Source organism: Phyllobates terribilis, unplaced genomic scaffold, assembly GCF_046119375.1.
Source record: "Phyllobates terribilis strain yellow unplaced genomic scaffold, ASM4611937v1 Scaffold_9__5_contigs__length_417890890, whole genome shotgun sequence".
In the NCBI taxonomy this organism is placed as follows: Eukaryota; Metazoa; Chordata; class Amphibia; order Anura; family Dendrobatidae; genus Phyllobates; species Phyllobates terribilis.
Genome location: NW_027362769.1, coordinates 370,526,583 through 370,546,885, shown reverse-complemented (window position 1 = coordinate 370,546,885; position 20,303 = coordinate 370,526,583). Strand labels below are relative to the sequence as shown.

General features: G+C 43.5%; 1 protein-coding gene across 2 annotated transcripts in view; it reads left to right on the top strand.

The window, feature by feature from the left end:
• Positions 1 to 20,303, top strand: part of SBK1 (SH3 domain binding kinase 1) — an 89,999-nt gene that overhangs the window by 44,325 nt on the left and 25,371 nt on the right. Inside the window, exon 1 of one of the 2 annotated variants that reach the window (XM_073648275.1) lies at positions 1,489 to 3,103. The exons of the other annotated variant lie outside the window; for it this stretch is intronic. The gene's annotated coding sequence lies outside the window, so the exon portion shown is untranslated. Of the gene's footprint in view, positions 1 to 1,488; positions 3,104 to 20,303 lie in introns of those variants that run through there. 2 annotated transcript variants of the gene reach the window in all.

The window sequence follows — 20,303 nt, the reverse complement described above, 5'->3', positions numbered from 1 at the left end:
TCTTGCATCTCTGCCAACTCTCGAAGTTAATATGACACTTCATATTGTCAAAGATCGCTCCTTGGAAATCTTTTTCCTTGGAAGGGTCTACATTTTTCTATCCAGAGCAGCTGTACCATACATGTCTGTGTGACAGATGCCACTCCTACTATCTGTTCTTACTATCTGTTCTTATTCTCTTTAGTATGAGTGATTTCAGAAGAATCTGTCACAGCGGGATGTCTCATTTATATCTTAAGAATCTGGTATTCCTTAGAGATTAAAGGAATTGTTCAATTTTGAATATTTTTTTTAGGCGTGAATGTTTTTTTTTTAAAGAAAAACATATAGGAATATTAAGTAAATAATAATAAATGAAGGCATATTCACCTTCCGTCACCCCCTAAAACCCAGCACCAGCTGCTCTGGAGGTCTGCGCCAACACCGAAAGCGTGCCAACAGGACACCGAAATCCTGTGATTGACTGCAGCGGCCAGGTGACTGGAAGAGCACGTCATCAGATAAACTTCCGATAACCACTTTTCTAATTACCAGACTGCTGCAGCCAATCACAGGCTTCTGTTGTCAACAGGCAGTGTTTCAGTTTTTAGTTTTCGAAATATTAAGACTTTTCTTTTGTTTACGACTCGTTGCCTTGGAGACCGACCATAGCTTCTAGGCAACAGAACATGTGCAGTGCTTACAAACTCTTTTCTGTTGAGCTTGTAAGCACTGTTTTGAAAATATGGATCGCTGCAGCAAACTCATACCTCCTAATCCCGGACAGCTTCAGAGCAGTGTTTACAAGCTAGACAGCATCGGTGGTCGGTCTCCTAGGCAACGAGCTGTAAACAGAAGAAAAGTGTTAATATCTCAGGAACGGTTGCAAATTTTAATAAGCAGTAAATTGCAAAAGTGATTGTTTTCTCAAGTCCTATCTGACAATATCCATTAATAAAGATGAAATTCACCTTTTAAATAATAATAGGGTGAATTTGCTCTAGCCAGATCCTTTCTCAGAGATAAGCGGCACAATGGCTGTATATGCCAACCGCTTATCTCTGAAATAAGCGGATTACTCAAACTATTATTCAGGTAACAGCTATGTAATGTTTACAGCCACCCTTAAAGGAGCACGCGAGTCAAATGTGCACAGACGATCAAATACAAAGGCACAAATGAAGCGTATAATAAGCTCGCGTACAATGTCAGTACACAATAAGGGGATCTGTTCTGTATATTATCGTTATTGCGCTATATCACAGACGCTATTACATTAAATGTGCATTTATAAATACAGGGGTGGGATTTATGATTCGGGGAGGCTGCGATCCTTTTATTATAAGGCAATGAGCCACCTAGAGGGGCTGAATGAGTTAAGGAAAGCTCAAAACACCTGCAGTTAAAGAGACAGCGCACACTCTCTCGCGTCCCTCCCGCCAGCACAGTTGACCTAGAAACAAACATCCAGCCTCTAGGACCCAGCTTCAGTCTGTCACGTGATATGGAGAAGAAATAATTAGTGGGGTGCCGAGCCGTGGAATAAAATAATGGGGGTGCAGAATAATGTATGAGCACCGAGCATGCCCCAACATTGGAGATTGGAGGGATCCATTCATAAAGAGAGATCGGGGTGGGGGGACGCATCATCTGATTGAAAGCAGCAGAGAAGGTATACAGGTGAGCCAGAGACAGGTATACGGCATTGATAGCAAAATAGAGCACGGGGTGACAGGAGGAATTGGCAAAGGGACTAAAGGGGTTAATTAGAGTGTCAGCGAGAGGAACACAAGGTTATTACAGGACAGAGAGCGGGATGTGGACGTAGAGGAGAAGAGTAGACGGTGGTGGAAGGAGGGAGATCAGAAGAGAGAGACGGGATACAGCACAGGGGAGGGGGAGGCAGAGAGGATAAACAGGGAGGAGAGACTCTGTCACAGAGAAGAGACAGAGAAAGAAGGATACTGGGAGGGATACGGGAAGAACAAGGGACTGCGAAACCCAGACTCAGGCTGGGGGATTACAGAGGAATGACAAAAGCGAGACCACCACCGAGGAAAGCAGAAAGAGCGAGGAGATAGGATACACAGCAGGACGGAGGTATACGCTCCAGACACAGGGATATAGGATACAGAAAGGGAAGACCGGGACAGAGAAGGACGGGAGGAAAGGACGGGAATTGTGGAAAAGGATATGGACACAGGAGTGTATAGAAATACAGAGATATAGGATTCTTATGCAGGAGGGGGAGAAAGGCTGGAATATAGGGTACGGAGAAAGGAGACGGAATCGGACAGGGATATAGGGTACGGACAAAGGAGACTGGATATGACAGAGATATAGAGAAAGGAGACGGGATAGGGCAGATATAGGATAAGGGAAAAGAGACGGGATAGGGCAGATATAGGATAAGGGAAAAGAGACGGGATAGGGCAGATATAGGATAAGGGAAAAGAGACGGGATAGGGCAGATATAGGATAAGGGAAAAGAGACGGGATAGGGCAGATATAGGATAAGGGAAAAGAGACGGGATAGGGCAGATATAGGATAAGGGAAAAGAGACGGGATAGGGCAGATATAGGATAAGGGAAAAGAGACGGGATAGGGCAGATATAGGACAGCAATATAGGATACTTACAAAGAAGTAGAGATAGAACAGATATAGGATAGGGAATAGCACAGGGATATAGGAAAACGGAATAGGAGTCAGTGTAGGACAGGTGTATAGGATAAGGACAAAGGAGAGGCGGGATAGTGCTGAGATATAGGACAGGGATATAGGATATGGACAGGGGACAGTATAGATATAGGATAAGCGGAGACTAGCAGCAGTGACTTGGGAGGATACAGACGGCGGAGGAATAGATGGTGGTGCATACAGATTGTGCAGGTAGACGGCAGGCTGTGCTGCTGTATCACTGGCTCTGTGTGCGGGGGGACGGGGTGGCAGACCACCGGTTAGGAGAGGCCCAGCCTATGAAAGGGGCAGGAAGGCAGATCTGGGGTGCACTAGTCTGATGTGTGACCGGACCATTCATACTGGTACAGAAGCCCTTTCAGGACACGGGATGAGAGAAGACGGGGGAGGGCTCCCACCTACAATCTGAATACTACTCCATACAGGTAAGATAACCCCCATATATAACCCTTTTAAAAAGCATCCCTTCCCCCAGAGGATAGCCTATATATACTGTAATATCATCAGAATCCAGCATACCCTATTAACCCCTTAGCAGAGACATTCACGGTTACTGTAAAATTTCCATACGTGACCCAGGTCTAAGCTTTGGTGCTCTGTTAACCCTTTAAACCACAACTTAACCCATTAACCTATTTTGATCTGCAAAATCCTGAAGGAATATCACCACGTTAACACTTTTCTGCCCAGCAACTGCAGACCATCACTTTCACTGGCAGATCTCCTGTGAGCCACGTTGAGGCCTGCAGAGCGTTACTCCTCTAAGAGCATTGCTATAAAAACCAACATTGATCCCTCCTGTTCTCTGTCATTTTGGATATGGGGGATTTAACCCTTAGAGGATTTGGACTCTTGCATTGATTGACATTAGTGAAGCCCTGTTGTCATTGTATCCTGGAAAATATGAGCGTACTTGTGTGTACATAAGTGTCTGGGACACGGCGAGGCCGGTCTGCAATGTCACTCTCATGGCGGATACATGATGGACACACGCAAGGCCTGTTTGTATGGCTATCAATGACACCTACAGGGCTGCACTATATCAACGGAGGGAGCGCAGCTCCGCAGCATTGTGAGGGCTGTAAATCAATGAGAAGGCCCCGTACTCATAGTAGTAACTCATCTGTGGAGCACCAGGGACCATTATTCAGATTTTGGACCCCTTTACGCCTGTAATAGTGTACCACACATAATGGCAGTGAATGGCCCCCACTGTAATATCTGCCCACATATGTATAGAAGCTTTCCTACTACTACTAGTACAGTTCGCTCCATTCAGGATATATCTGAATGTGGACGTTGTCAGGGATACACAGAAAACTCAGCGTGTCAGCCATCTTGAAAAATGTCTCACAACATTGCTTTGTCTCCAAGAAAACAAAGACAATGGGCGAAATCATGGCAACAAAGGCGCGACTAAGTCAACCGCCTATAGGCGTCGGGTCACCATGTAGATTAGAATTAATCAGCGCAATTTTGATATTATAAGAGTGGTCTAATGATAAAAGGCATAACATTTCGGAATGACATTGGGGGTCTGGAAGCGTTAGACGCCATTTTTCTTATTGGCAGGAATGGAATAGACAATAGACGTTGCTTGCAGGTCTGGACCTCAGGTGTCAGGTTTATTCACGTGTCACTAGAACTCATCCCCCCGGGGCCGGGGTCTGTTTGGAGCGCTGTCTGTACAGGTGTGTGATGGCTCTGGGGGCCGTCTGCAGCTGGGTGTGTGCTGAGGTGTGGCTCCATAATGGGGGTGGGGGGTATATACTTTATTACACAGATCCACAATGTGCAGACCTGGCTCTTGTGTATACGGACATCTCCCTGAGTGAGTACCACGCTCCAGATAATGGGAACCAATGTAGTTGGGGTCGGCCCGTGTAGTATGCAGCTATATTTTATTGGCACAATGTATTTATAAGTAATATCTTCCTGTCCACGTTCAGTATCATCCGAATGATACAGGATGATGTTATTGTTCCCCGATATGAGATGTGAAGATGACTGATGAATGATATTTATCATGTGTTATTATCCCACTATCGATGCTGGAAATTCAGGAAATCGTTTATGCTATGTCAGTATGTATGTTTATATGCATGAGTATATATATAAATAGACATATATGCTGCGGTGTATATTTATATGTATATGCTGAGGTGTATATGTTTGTGTATACAGTATGTATATGCTGTGATGAATATGTATGCATATATGTATATGCTGAAGTGTATATTTATGTGTATATGTATATGCTGAAGTGTATATGTATATGCTGAGGTATATATGTATATGCTGAGGTGTAATATGTATGTGTACATGTATCTGCTGAGGTGTGTATGTATATGCAAGATGTATATGTATCTGAAAATGGTAAGTTGTATATGTATGTGTATATGACGAGGTGTATATGTACATGCCAAGGTTATGCCATGTATGTACATACAGTATGTATATGTATTTCTCATGTACATGTATGTTTACATGCCAAATTGATGCCATGTAAATATATGCAGAGTTTATGCCATGGATAGGTCTATGTGTGTATATGTACAGGTTATGCCATGTATTGTATATGCATATTCCATATATACAGTATGTATGTGCATACGTGTATGCCAAGTTTATGCCATGTATATGCAGAGTTTATGCTGTGTAAATGTATATGCAGAGTTTATGCCGTGTATATGTATATCTAAAGTTTACGCTGTGTATATGAATATGCATAGTTTATACCGTGTATATGTATGTGCAGAGTTTATACCGTGTATATGTATGTGCAGAGTTTACACTGTGTATATGTATATGCAGAGTTTATACCGTGTATATGTATATGCAGAGTTTACACTGTGTATATGTATATGCAGAGTTTATACCGTGTATATGTATGTGCAGAGTTTACGCTGTGTATATGTATAAGCAGAGTTTATGCCGTGTATATGTATATCTAAAGTTTACGCTGTGTATATGAATATGCAGAGTTTATACCGTGTATATGTATATGCAGAGTTTATGCCGTGTATATGTATATGCAGAGTTTATGCCGTGTATATGTATATGAAGAGTTTATGGCAAGTATATGTATATGCAAAGCTTATGCCGTGTATATGTATATGCAGAGCTTATGCCGTATATATGTATATGCAGAGTGTATACCATGTATATGTATATGCAGAGTTTATGCCAAGTATATGTATATGCAAAGCTTATGCCGTGTATATGTATATGCAGAGTGTATACCATGTACTGTATATGTATATGCAGAGTTTATGCCGAGTATATGTATATGCAGAGCTTATGCCATGTATATGCAGAGTTTATACCATGTATATGTATATGCAGAGTTTATGCCGAGTATATGTATATGCAGAGCTTATGCCGTGTATATGTATATGCAGAGTGTATACCATGTATATGTATATGCAGAGTTTATGCCGAGTATATGTATATGCAAAGCTTATGCTGTGTATATGTATGTGCAGAGTTTATACCATGTATATGTATATGCAGAGTTTATGAGAGGATAGGCTCTGACCTGTAGTGGTCATTGCTAGCATGGATCCAGAATAAGTAGGATTGTACGTGGCATATATACCTCTTGTGTATATATGCGATATCAACAGTTATCACTGTGATGTGACTACATAATATCTTATGCTGTATACCATCCAGAATAAGTAGACTTCTGTGTAGCATGTATTGTATTCTATCTGGTTATCTTGTGTCACCTCTAGGGGGAGCTCAGTGTATACTAATTTATCATTTAGTTCAATAGGAGTCTATACGGTGCGCTCCCTCTAGTGGCAGCTGAATGCAGACAGACCTTCATTATTTAAAGGGGTTATCCGACCTCTGGGGGGGGGATAAAAACGTCAGGAAATGTTCAAAAATAATAAAAACAATACTTGTCTCTCCTATTCCCTGACAATCAAGAAGAAGCTCGGGGAAGAGGGCGCACGTGATGTGACAGCTGCTTCTAAACAAAGAGCAGGGGGACCTGGAACTTCTTTTCTGGATCATCTGGGAATTGGAGAGGGGCACCCCTTTAAAATTTGGCTTTTGTAGAAAAAGGATACTAATTTGCTCTTGGTCACCATCTAATGTATTGCTACCTAAGATCGGCCATTTTTGACTAGACCTCTATAGGTGACCCCAAGTGCAGCCATCAGTATTCTAAGGGTTAATGCTACTGCTATGTGATATATAAAATATCTGCTCCGGTATGAGACGCTCAGGAACCTGACACTTTGCAGACAATGAGGCCGAGGAAGGAATTCAATATGCTTCATTTTTCCCAGCGCTCTCCCTCCGCAGGGCGATGGTGACGAGAGGACTGACTGTACTCGAATCCTATATATCAAAGAGACTCAGGGCTCCAATTGTGCGTTAACTCCCTGCACGCCGCCACATAAAGGACTGTCTGTTCCCTGATCATCGACGGGACACCCATTAAGGGATTTTTTTTTTGTGCCCATCAGCACACGGTGACAGAGATTGCGAATTTCTCAAATAAATTAGCAAAAAATAAATACATTTCTGTGCGGCCATCATCAAAAGGCCATTTAATATATTATCCTGCAGTGAGTGTAGCGATACAGGGAGGACACATTATATGGAGGGCTAATTAGGCTGGGGTCATATATGGCGCCTGTGTTTTTTTTTTTTTTAAATTTAACATATCTCCACTGAAAATGCTGGAACATTATACATCCCTTATACACGAAGAGAGGGGGTTTGAAAAAAAATTAGTCACTTTTTGGAAAATCACTTTAAGTAGGAGCTATCACTTGCCATAGATATGTTTTTGATGTATTTTTTTTTCCCCTGGTGTAAATGCTGCTGTTCTCCTGAATCCGGCGATGTTTTTATTTTGTTCCTGCGCCTCTCTGTTCCTGAGATATGGCCCCCTCTTCCGTGTATAAAAAACTAGTCTTGTTTGCCAATTGGGCAGGACCCTCTCAGAACACACCCATGGAGAATTTAGGACCACGCCCACTTGGAGACAAGACTATATTTTTATACAGGGAAGAGGAGGCCATATCTCAGGAACGGAGAGGCGCACGAAGAAAAGAAACACATTGCCGGATTCAGGAGAACAGCGGCATTTACATAAGGTAAAGAAACTACATATTTATGACAAGTGACAGGTCCCCTTTAAAGGGATCTTCTATTACTTGGACAACCTCTTTTCAATCACTATAGTTCACCAAGTAAAATAAGAAACCGTCTGTACTCAGTTCCGGTGCCGGAGTCATTCCGAGCCATTCCAGCGAGGGGCTCACATGACGTTGTTATGTCACATGAGCCCTGCAGCCAATCAATCATGGGCTGCTAATGGTCCGCTTAACTCCCACTTCCTTTCGGACTGACATCAAGGAAGTCCGAGAGCAGCAGCAGTTCTCACTTCTTCTGGATGTCAGTGAACGGGGACCCGTTGCAGACATTGCTGGAATGCCGCAGGCTGTTTTTTATTATACATGGGGCAATATTATGAGTGAGAATTTGTTGTCCGAATAATGGACAACCCCTTTAAGGATTAATATGTAAAAACCATTTAGAATAAAATGTAACTCTTGAATAAGATGATAGGACCATTGGTTCAATAGGTTAGAAAAGTGACAATCATTTTTTCCAAACAGTTGCTACTTCTTCCCCCGTCCTCACGTCATCTCAGGCAAATTGCCTTATCCAGCAGGGGGCGACGATGAGCACAAGACAAAGCCATGTGGTCTTATTACAATGAATATGATCTGCAATTTTATTATAATATTTAATTTTTTTTTTTTTTAGGGGTACAGTTTCCATCTCCAGTGATGGTCCAGCTCAGGGTTTTCTCGGTTCTCCGGCATGCTTGGCTGCCTCCACGCTGTACTGAGCCTTGTCAGCTTCTACATTTGACGGATCAATTTCATAGCATGAAATAGTGGTGCGCCGTCAAATGTACTGATCGTCAAGGTACAGCGGAGCTGAGAGACGGTCAAGTATGGGGGGCCGGAGAGACGACCCTGGAGTTTGCACGTGGTAGCAAAAATATCACCACACTGAAGCATGTTAGTTCGTGGGATTATATTCCCAAATTGGCCAATTTCTGTGTGTCCATTTTCCTCTATAAGCCCATGGGAATACACAAATTGGCCAACTTGTGCCCTAAGTACCCCTATTTTATAAGTATAGTCTATATAGCAGTAATGCAGTTCAAAATTTCATATATTGAATTTTCACATAAACTTTATAAGGCCCCATTCATAATTCACGGTTTGTTTAAATTCCTTTTTTTTTTCTCTTTTGGCATTCATTGACGTTTTTTCGCACCTACTTTTTCGAAATGACGAATTTTTGCTCAAAATCAAGAATGCTCTTTATTTTTGCCTTTGACCTGCTAGCTCAAAAAGTCACGCGTTTCGCTAAATGGAGCTAAAATTTGCACCAAAGCATCGGTCATGCATAAAATCACTGCAGAGAAAGGCCTCTGCTCCAAATTTGGTGACTTTTTGAAAAATCGCAATTGATAAAATCAGCCGAAAACATCTGAGAAACTCCAAACCTTCCCCTATAGAGGCGTAGATATATAAAAAATAATAAATAGGCGCATGCGCATTGATGTCCTATGCTTTGCCCTTAGTAGGGCAGAGCAAAGTGCGTCTGCGCAGGATGTGTCATCCACATCAATCAGAGGTGGAGGACGGCGATTAGGAAAAGAGAGGAGGCATAGACGCCGCAGCGATGACACCCATCCGACCGAACCAAACTAATTTACATACAGCGCCGGCGAAAATTCAAATGGTATTTTTTGGGGGGATACAGGGGGGGTCAGTAGTTGATATACACGTTTGTGAACTGCAGTAAAGGAGTAAATATAGGTGGTGGCATTTGTTAAGATGCTCAATAGCTAGCGAAGGGCTCCCTTTAAAAAAAAAAAAAAAGGTACAAATTAAATGAAGAACAAGGCACAAATTAAAAAACAGGCAGAAAGAAAACAAAAACTAGCCAAAAAAGGCACAAATTAAATTAAGAATAAACCACAAATGAAAAAGAGGCGAAAAAACGGTAAAAAAACCCCCACAAATTAAATGAAGAATAAGGCACAAATGAAAAAGAGGTGAAAAATACCCCCCAAAAACAGAAAAAATTAAATGAAGAATAAAGTAGAAAATAAAAAAGAGGCGAAAAATAACCCAAAGAAGAGAAAAAATTAAATGAAGAATAAGGCACAAATGAAAAAGAGGCGAAAAAACACAAAAGAGAGGCAAAAATGAAATGAAGAACAGGGCACAAATGAAAAAGAGGAGAAAAATATCCCAAAAAAGAGCAAAAATGAAATGAAGAATAAGGCACGAATGAAAAAGAGGTGAAAAACACCAAAAAAATGCAAAAATTAAATGAAGAATAAAGCACAACTGAAAAAGAGGCGAAAAACACCCCAAAACCCCCCACAAATAAAATGAAGAATAAGGCACAAATTAAAAAAAGGTGAAAAACAACAAAAATTAGACCAAAAAAAGCACAAATTAAATTAAGATTAAGGCATAACTGGAAAACAGTTGGAAAAAAACACAACAAAAACGAGACCAAAATGAGGTACAAATTAAATGAAGAATAAAGCACAAATGAATAACAGGACGAAAAAAAAACTAGACCCCCAAAAAAGCGAAAAATAAATGAAGAATAAGGCACAAATGAAGAACAGGTGAAACAAACACCAAAAACTAGACCAAAAAGAGGGCACAAATGCAATAATGCATCCTTCCCATAGTGTGGACTTGTTTGTAAATTATTGCAGTGACAGCAGCTGACATCCACTCACACTTGGCTACGAGTACAGTGATGTCACTACTTGGATGCATTGATATCACTACTTGGATGCATTGATATCACTACTTGGATGCATTGATATCACTACTTGGGTGCAGTGATGTCACTGCACCATGATGTCACGTCTTGGGTGCAGTGATGTCACAACTTGGATGCAGTGATGTTACTACTTGGATGCAGTGATGTCACTACTTGGATGCAGTGATGTTACTACTTGAATGCAGTGATGTCACTACTTGGATGCAGTGATGTCACTACTTGGATGCAGTGATGTCACTACTTGAATGCAGTGATGTCACTACTTGGATGCAGTGATGTCACTACTTGGATGCAGTGATGTCACTACTTGGATGCAGTGATGTCACTACTTGGATGCAGTGATGTTACTACTTGAATGCAGTGATGTTACTACTTGGATGCAGTGATGTCACTACTTTGGAGCGAGCAGTGATGTCATTACTTGGATGCAGTGATGTCACTACTTGGGTGCAGTGATGTCACTGCACCATGATGTCACGTCTTGGGTGCAGTGATGTCACAACTTGGATGCAGTGATGTTACTACTTGGATGCAGTGATGTTACTACTTGGATGCAGTGATGTCACTACTTGGATGCAGTGATGTCACTACTTGGATGCAGTGATGTCACTACTTGGATGCAGTGATGTCACTACTTGGATGCAGCGATGTTACTACTTGAATGCAGTGATGTTACTACTTGGATGCAGTGATGTTACTACTTGGATGCAGTGATGTCACTACTTTGGAGCGAGCAGTGATGTCATTACTTGGACGCAGCGATGTCACTACTTGGGCGGAGCGATGTCACTACTTGGGCGAAGCGATGTCACTACTTGGACGCAGCGATGTCACTACTTGGGCGGAGCGATGTCACTACTTGGACGCAGCGATGTCACTACTTGGACGCAGCGATGTCACTACTTGGACGCAGCGGTCACTACTTGGGTGGGGCGATGTCACTACTTGAATGCAGTGATGTCACTACTTGGATGCAGTGATGTCACTACTTGGATGCAGTGATGTCACTACTTGAATGCAGTGATGTCACTACTTGGATGCAGTGATGTCACTACTTGGATGCAGTGATGTCACTACTTGGATGCAGTGATGTCACTACTTGGATGCAGTGATGTTACTACTTGAATGCAGTGATGTTACTACTTGGATGCAGTGATGTCACTACTTTGGAGCGAGCAGTGATGTCATTACTTGGATGCAGTGATGTCACTACTTGGGTGCAGTGATGTCACTGCACCATGATGTCACGTCTTGGGTGCAGTGATGTCACAACTTGGATGCAGTGATGTTACTACTTGGATGCAGTGATGTTACTACTTGGATGCAGTGATGTCACTACTTGGATGCAGTGATGTCACTACTTGGATGCAGTGATGTCACTACTTGGATGCAGTGATGTCATTACTTGGATGCAGCGATGTTACTACTTGAATGCAGTGATGTTACTACTTGGATGCAGTGATGTTACTACTTGGATGCAGTGATGTCACTACTTTGGAGCGAGCAGTGATGTCATTACTTGGACGCAGCGATGTCACTACTTGGGCGGAGCGATGTCACTACTTGGGCGAAGCGATGTCACTACTTGGACGCAGCGATGTCACTACTTGGGCGGAGCGATGTCACTACTTGGACGCAGCGATGTCACTACTTGGACGCAGCGATGTCACTACTTGGACGCAGCGGTCACTACTTGGGTGGGGCGATGTCACTACTTGGACGCAGCGATGTCACTACTTGGGCGGAGCGATGTCACTACTTGGACGCAGCGATATCACTACTTGGGCGCAGCGGTCACTACTTGGACGCAGCGGTCAACACTTGGACGCAGCGATGTCACTACTTGGACGCAGCTATGTCACTACTTGGACGCAGCGATGTCACTACTTGGACGCAGCGATGTCACTACTTGGACGCAGCGGTCACTACTTGGACGCAGCGATGTCACTACTTGGACGCAGCGATGTCACTACTTGGACGCAGCGATGTCACTACTTGGACGCAGCAGTCACTACTTGGACGCAGCGGTCACTACTTGGACGCAGCGGTCACTACTTGGACGCAGCGATGTCACTACTTGGACGCAGCGATGTCACTACTTGGACGCAGCAGTCACTACTTGGACGCAGCGATGTCACTACTTGGACGCAGCGATGTCACTACTTGGGCGGAGCGATGTCACTACTTGGACGCAGCGATATCACTACTTGGGCGCAGCGGTCACTACTTGGACGCAGCGGTCAACACTTGGACGCAGCGATGTCACTACTTGGACGCAGCGATGTCACTACTTGGACGCAGCGATGTCACTACTTGGACGCAGCGATGTCACTACTTGGACGCAGCGGTCACTACTTGGACGCAGCGATGTCACTACTTGGACGCAGCGATGTCACTACTTGGACGCAGCAGTCACTACTTGGACGCAGCGGTCACTACTTGGACGCAGCGGTCACTACTTGGACGCAGCGATGTCACTACTTGGACGCAGCGATGTCACTACTTGGACGCAGCAGTCACTACTTGGACGCAGCGATGTCACTACTTGGACGCAGCGATGTCACTACTTGGACGCAGCAGTCACTACTTGGACGCAGCGATGTCACTACTTGGACGCAGCGATGTCACTACTTGGACGCAGCAGTCACTACTTGGACGCAGCGGTCACTACTTGGACGCAGCGATGTCACTACTTGGACGCAGCGATGTCACTACTTGGACGCAGCGATGTCACTACTTGGACGCAGCGATGTCACTACTTGGACGCAGCGATGTCACTACTTGGACGCAGCAGTCACTACTTGGACGCAGCGGTCACTACTTGGACGCAGCGATGTCACTACTTGGACGCAGCGATGTCACTACTTGGACGCAGCAGTCACTACTTGGACGCAGCGATATCACTACTTGGACGCAGCGATATCACTACTTGGACGCAGCGATGTCACTACTTGGACGCAGCGATGTAATCCACTTAAGCCTTGAAGTTAACTCTGTAATAATTAACATTATAGTAATGAGCTGTTCAGGCTGACGCTGAGGGTTGTCTCAGGACAGACGTCGATGGTATATCATTAGGATATTCAATCAATGTCCGTTCAGCAGGATCTGAACTCTGTGTTCTCCGTAAATCGCTTAAACCAAGTGGTGGTGGCGCCAGTCGAGCCCGCCGCATAGGGGGCTATTGACTATACAGGGTCGACTATGCAGCGTTGGGTCATATACAGCTGGCAGGAGATGAAGTTACACCATGCCTTCCAATCACCTTAGTAAAAATTTTTACACAATATGAATTTTTGGATCAATGGTCGCTTTTTGACAAGAAAGTTCCCTTTGATGCTACAACCCTGTGTTTTAATCATTAGGGGATGTATAAAAAGCCTTATTAACACATGTACAGATGCCAGAGAAATTATTCCCTCTCTGACGTATCCCGCTATTTTATCAATCAATTCTGAAGAGGAAGAGAAAAACAGCGATTATCATGGAGATACATGTGCCAAAATGATAAATGGATGGAACTGGAAGTAGACAGTTCCCCAGAATACGTTAGATGTCAAGAGAGAACCGAAAGACGCATAAAAGTATATGCAGTATAGAAATATATACATATTTACTGGCTACATATATACTTCTCAACATTGAAATTACAATACAAAGATTAAAAGTGGTGGAATTATATAAATCAAAGGATGAAGATATGTTAATTATCTGCAAAAGATGAAAAAATGGAAATTAAATTTTGAAAACCTCTCGATTTATACAGTCCCGAGTATGAGCGTGATGTGCAGAAATCCCGGCACTTACAGCCTCAGCTGCTATCAATGAGGTTATTAATGGTCATCTGAGGAAGGTTCTGCTGAGCTGAATGCACTTGGGAAAATCATCAATATCCACTGCTGGCAGCTTCTTTGTAATCACCGACCAATGACGTCCTAGATGTGCTCGGTGAGAGACAAGTCCGGAGACGCTGTAGACCATGGTAGCATGTTTAGGACATGTAGGCAGCTCACAGCAGCACAAGCAACATGCGGCCTGGCGTTGTCGTGTTGGAAAACCGTCCTGGGACACTTTGGAGAAATGGCTGCACCACTAGTTCCACCCCCAAAATCAATGTAACGCTGAGCTGTTAGAATGTAGACTAGAGGGGTCCGACTATCGTACATTATGCCACCCCACATCATAATCCTGGGAATAGGACCAGTGTGATGTTCCCTCGTGAAGGCCTCTTCATGGCGTTGCCCACGTGGTCTCCAGAACAATCTCCGACTATCATTACATCCAAGACATAAGCAGGACTCATCGCTGAAGAGGACAGACCTCCATTCCAGCCTCCATTGCCATCTTGTTCTGCCTTTGTGAGTGGTGGCATGAGGTCAGTGGACACCTGTAGCCGGACGTCTGGCTCGTAGCCCAATACTGAGCTAACGCCTTCTGATGGTTTGTGTAGACAGCATTTGATGTCTTAGGCTCGGTATATGACGCCCAATTTCACTTGCAATACAGAATGGGTTACTGAGCGCCATTCTTATAATCTGATGATCCGTCGGGGCACAGGTTGGCCTCTGCATATCTTGCGGTTATTCCAGGCCATCAATGTTCTCCCAACCACTGGGACATGTGTAGCACCCTGAGGATTCGGCTGCTACAGGGGTATTACACCTCAAGCCAGAGGTGTGGTATTCCACTCCCGGGTAAGGATGGAGTGTGGAACTGAGCTAGTAGGCTGCATGCACTACATACATCCCATTTCCGGGGGACAGAACGACAGTACTCCCACCAGTTTATGTGCAGGTACGACAGCGTCTGTCCCTGGCTGGAGTGGGAGGGGGGTGGAACATCCCAGTAGTGTAGGGGCAGATAGGGGGAGTAGTCTGGGTAAAGATAGGAGCTCATTGGGTGCTGGTCACCTGAGCTCACACATAGAGGGAGTATATAAGGTGGGCACCATCTTAGAACAGGGTCTTTTTAGCCTGAGGAGCAGAGCAGAGGAGTTCAGCCAGGAGGGCTGACAGGGAGCTGTGGCTCCGGCTGGGCCCAGCTCCAGAGCTAAGCCTGCAGAGGAGAGAGGAGAAAGAAGGACCCAGAGAGGAGACAAGAAGGGAACCCCAAGATCCCAGAATAAAGACAAAAGGGTGAAGGGTTGGCGGACAAGGGTACCGGATCCCAAGCTGGCAGAGGCCAAAACCAACCTTAGCCAGGAACCGGAGGTCGTGGTCAGGATCTGCCACGACCCTCACCAAATCCACTAGAAAGGCACACCGAGTATAGGGTCAGGGAGCCCAGAGGAGGCTTGACCACCAAGAGACCCGAGGGAGCCGGCCAAAAGTGGATCCCTGGTGGGAACGGCCAGAGGAAGGGAGAGTCAGAAAGGAGCTCAGGACCACGCTCCGGAATTGCCTGGGGGTTGGCAGAGTCCAGGACCTGGTGGACGCAGCACGGCTCGGGTGGTCACTCAAGGCCAGAGTGACCAAAAGAACACCAGTAAGTAAAAACCCTGAACTGCATCTCCTGACTCTGAATCTTCTTTCTGCATCATCACAACCCCCATCATCTACACCTGCTGCCCTGAGGCCATACCCCTCCCGTTGGGGGTTATACCATCACTGCTGCACATATACCACCGGCCTCAGTGGACTGCTCTGCAGCAGCGGCTTCAAAGCCGCACTCAACGGGTGGCGTAGTCGACAATCAAGTTAAACATCTACTGCCATAGACTGCCACTTAGTTTGACACCCTGGGCACGGACCGGGTCACCGCCACAAGGACTACTACCCCCATCGAGATCCGGCTCCGGGTATCCCCTACAGCACTGGCCCAGGGGGCGCGTCACATGCAACATAGAACAGTGCTGACATCTCGGCCTACGTGCGTTGAGATCTGCTGGAGTGATAATCCAAGATTTCCCAGTTCAAGCATTCCGTCCCTCTAAGTTTGCGACAATTGGTGATAACTTGCTCGTCGGCGAACAGGAGGGATCATAAAATCATCCCACAAGACTCGATCCAATTTTTTGAGCTTTCATGTAGCTAAAAAAATTTGCTTTTGATCTGGCTTTCATGCCCTTCCCACGTGTCACAGATTGGAGCGAGGTACTTGAAAATTTGATAATTTGCAAATCTTAGCATTGCCTGCTATTTCCTCAATTTCCATACCCTTATGGATTGTCCTTCTTGCTGTTACAATTTCAGTGTTGAGGAGTGTATATACCGAAATATATACTGTCCTCACATATACTACACATACATATGTACACATACAGGTACATCTCACTAAATTAGAATCTCAACAAAAGTTAATTTATTTCAGTTCTTCAATACAAAAAGTGAAACTCATTTATTATATAGTCATTACAAACAGAGTGATCTATTTCACGTGTTTATTTCTGTTAATGTTGATGATTATGGATTACAGCCAATGAAAACACAAAAGTCATTATCTCAGTAAATTTAAATAATTAACAAAAAACACCTGCAAAGGCTTCCTAAGCATTTAAAAAGGTCCATTAGTCTGTTTCAGTAGGCTCCACAATCATGGGGAAGACTGCTGACTTGACAAATGTCCAGAATGCAGTCATTGACACACTCCACAAGTTCCCAGAGTTCCAATTTTTATTTGGAAATCAAGGTCCCAGAGTCTGGAGGAAGAGTGGAGAGGCCACAATCCAAGCTGCTGGAGGTCTAGTGTGAAGTCTCCACAATCAGTGATGGTTTGGGGAGCCATGTCATCTGCTGGTGCAGGTCCACTGTGTTTTATCAAGACCAAAGTCAGCGCAGCCGTCTACCAGGACATTTTTACAGCACTTCATGCTTCCCTCTGCTGACAAGCCTTTTGGAGATGGAAATGTCATTCTCCAGCAGGACTTGGCCCCTGTCCACACTGCCAAAAGTACCAATACCTGGTTTACAAACAACAGTATCACTGTGCTTGATTGGCAGCAAACTCGCCTGACCTTAACCCCATAGAGAATCTATTATAGAGAATCTATGGGGTATTGTCAAGAGGAAGATGAGAGACCCCAGACCCAACAATGCAGACGAGCTGAAGGCTGCTATCAAAGCCACCTGGGCTTCCATAACACCTCAGCAGGGCCACAGGCTGATCGCCTCCATGCCACATTGCTGTATCGATGCAGTAATTGATGCAGAAGGAGCCCGACCAAGTATTGAGGGCATTTACTGAGCATACATTTCGGATTTTAAAAACATTTTTCAAGCTGTTGTTATAAAGTATTCTAATTTACTGAGATAATGACTTTTGTGTTTTCATTGGCTGTAAGCCATAATCATCAACATTAACAGAAATAAAGACGTGAAATAGATCACTCTGTTTGTAATGACTCTATATAATATGAGTTTCACTCTTTGTATTGAAGAACTGAAATAAATTAACTTTTTGATGATATTCTAATTTAGTGAGCTGCACCTGTACATACCATACTGTATATACTATATATACTACACATACATACACACATTCATATATACTGTACACTTATATATACACTGTGACAGAGTCACTGGTGTTATATGCGAGGGGAGGTATGTGTCACTCAGGTTGCTTTCCTGTGTGAACTGAGACCTACTGAATTTCTGCCAGCATGTTATATGCTGGGGGTTACCTCTTTTAAAGGGTGTGGTTTTATGGGAATGACGTAGAGATGGGAGGGAAGTCATTCCCCATACCTCCACCTCAGGAGCTGAAGGCTGGACATAACCTGTGTGAGCGAACCGCACACACACATATGGACTGTGCTATCGTTTATATTTTGTTTTGTTGTTTTGCCACTAAGGCCGTGTTTATTTTGCTGGAGTTGCAGGGCTTTATGCCATACAATAAAGCCTGCAGAGAAAACCAGGTTCCTGAGTCTACTTCCGGAAGCAGCTTAGCAAGTCGAGCTACCACAATACATACATACCTATTGTACATGTATGCTCTACACATAAATACTGTGTAGGAATATATATTGGATACACACATATAACTGTACACTACATGTACTCTGTACACTATACATACAAACACGCATACATACATTCATATATACTGTACATGCATATATACTGTATATACATAGTTACTGTATATGTATGCAGTATACATATATACAGTATGTAAATATATACTGCATACACATATACTCTGTACACTATACATAAACACATTCATATATACTGTACATACATACATATTTCCTGTAAATGTATGCTGTAAACATTTATACAGTATATAAATGTATACTGGATACACATATATACATATACTCTGTATACTATACATACAAAGACAGTCATATATACTGTACAAACATATACATATGTACTGTACACACATATAAACATATACATATGTACTGTACACACATATATATATGTACTGTACACACATACATAAACACACACATATATACTGTACACACATGTACTGTACACATACATTCATATATACTGAACACACATATATACAGTACATATACTCTGTACACTATACATAAAAACACATACACACAGTCATATATACTGTACAACCATATACATATGTACTTTACACACATATATATATGTACTGTACACATACATATGTATTGTACACACATACACACATTCAGATATACTGTACATACACACACATATACAGTACAGACCAAAAGTTTGAACACACCTTCTCATTTAAAGATTTTTCTATGAAAATTGTACATTCACACTGAAGGCATCAAAACTATGAATTAACACATGTGGAATTATATACTTAACAAAAAAGTGTGAAACAACTGAAAATATGTCTTATATTCTAGGTTCTTCAAAGTAGCCACCTTTTGCTTTGATGACTGCTTTGCACACTCTTGGCATTCTCTTGATGAGCTTCAAGAGGTAGTCACCGGAAATGGTTTTCACTTCACAGGTGTGCCCCGTCAGGTTTAATAAGTGGGATTTCTTGCCTTATAAATGGGGTTGGGACCATCAGTTGTGTTGTGCAGAAGTCTGGTGGATACACAGCTGTTAGTCTTACTGAATAGACTGTTAGAATTTGTATTATGGCAAGAAAAAAGCAGCTAAGTAAAGAAAAACGAGTGGCCATCATTACTTTAAGAAATGAAGGTCAGTCAGTCCGAAAAATTGGGAAAACTTTGAAAGTGTCCCCAAGTGCAGTTGCAAAAACCATCAAGCACTACAAAGAAACTGGCTCACATGAGGACCGCCCCAGGAAAGGAAGACCAGGAGTCACCTCTGCTTCTGAGGATAAGTTTATCCGAGTCACCAGCCTCAGAAATCGCAGGTTAACAGCAGCTCAGATTAGAGACCAGGTCAATGCCACACAGAGTTCTAGCAGCAGACACATCTCTACAACAACTGTTAAGAGGAGACTTTGTGCAGCAGGCCTTCATGATAAAATAGCTGCTAGGAAACCACTGCTAAGGACAGGCGACAAGCAGAAGAGACTTGTTTGGGCTAAAGAACACAAGGAATGGACATTAGACCAGTGTAAATCTGTGCTTTGGTCTGATGAGTCCAAATTTGAGATCTTTGGTTCCAACCACCGTGTCTTTGTGCGACGCAGAAAAGGTGAACGGATGGACTCTACATGCCTGGTTCCCACCGTGAAGCATGGAGGAGGAGGTGTGATGGTGTGGGGGTGCTTTGCTGGTGACACTGTTGGGGATTTATTCAAAATTGAAGGCATACTGAACCAGCATGGCTACCACAGCATCTTGCAGCGGCATGCTATTCCATCTGGTTTGCGTTTAGTTGGACCATCATTTATTTTTCAACA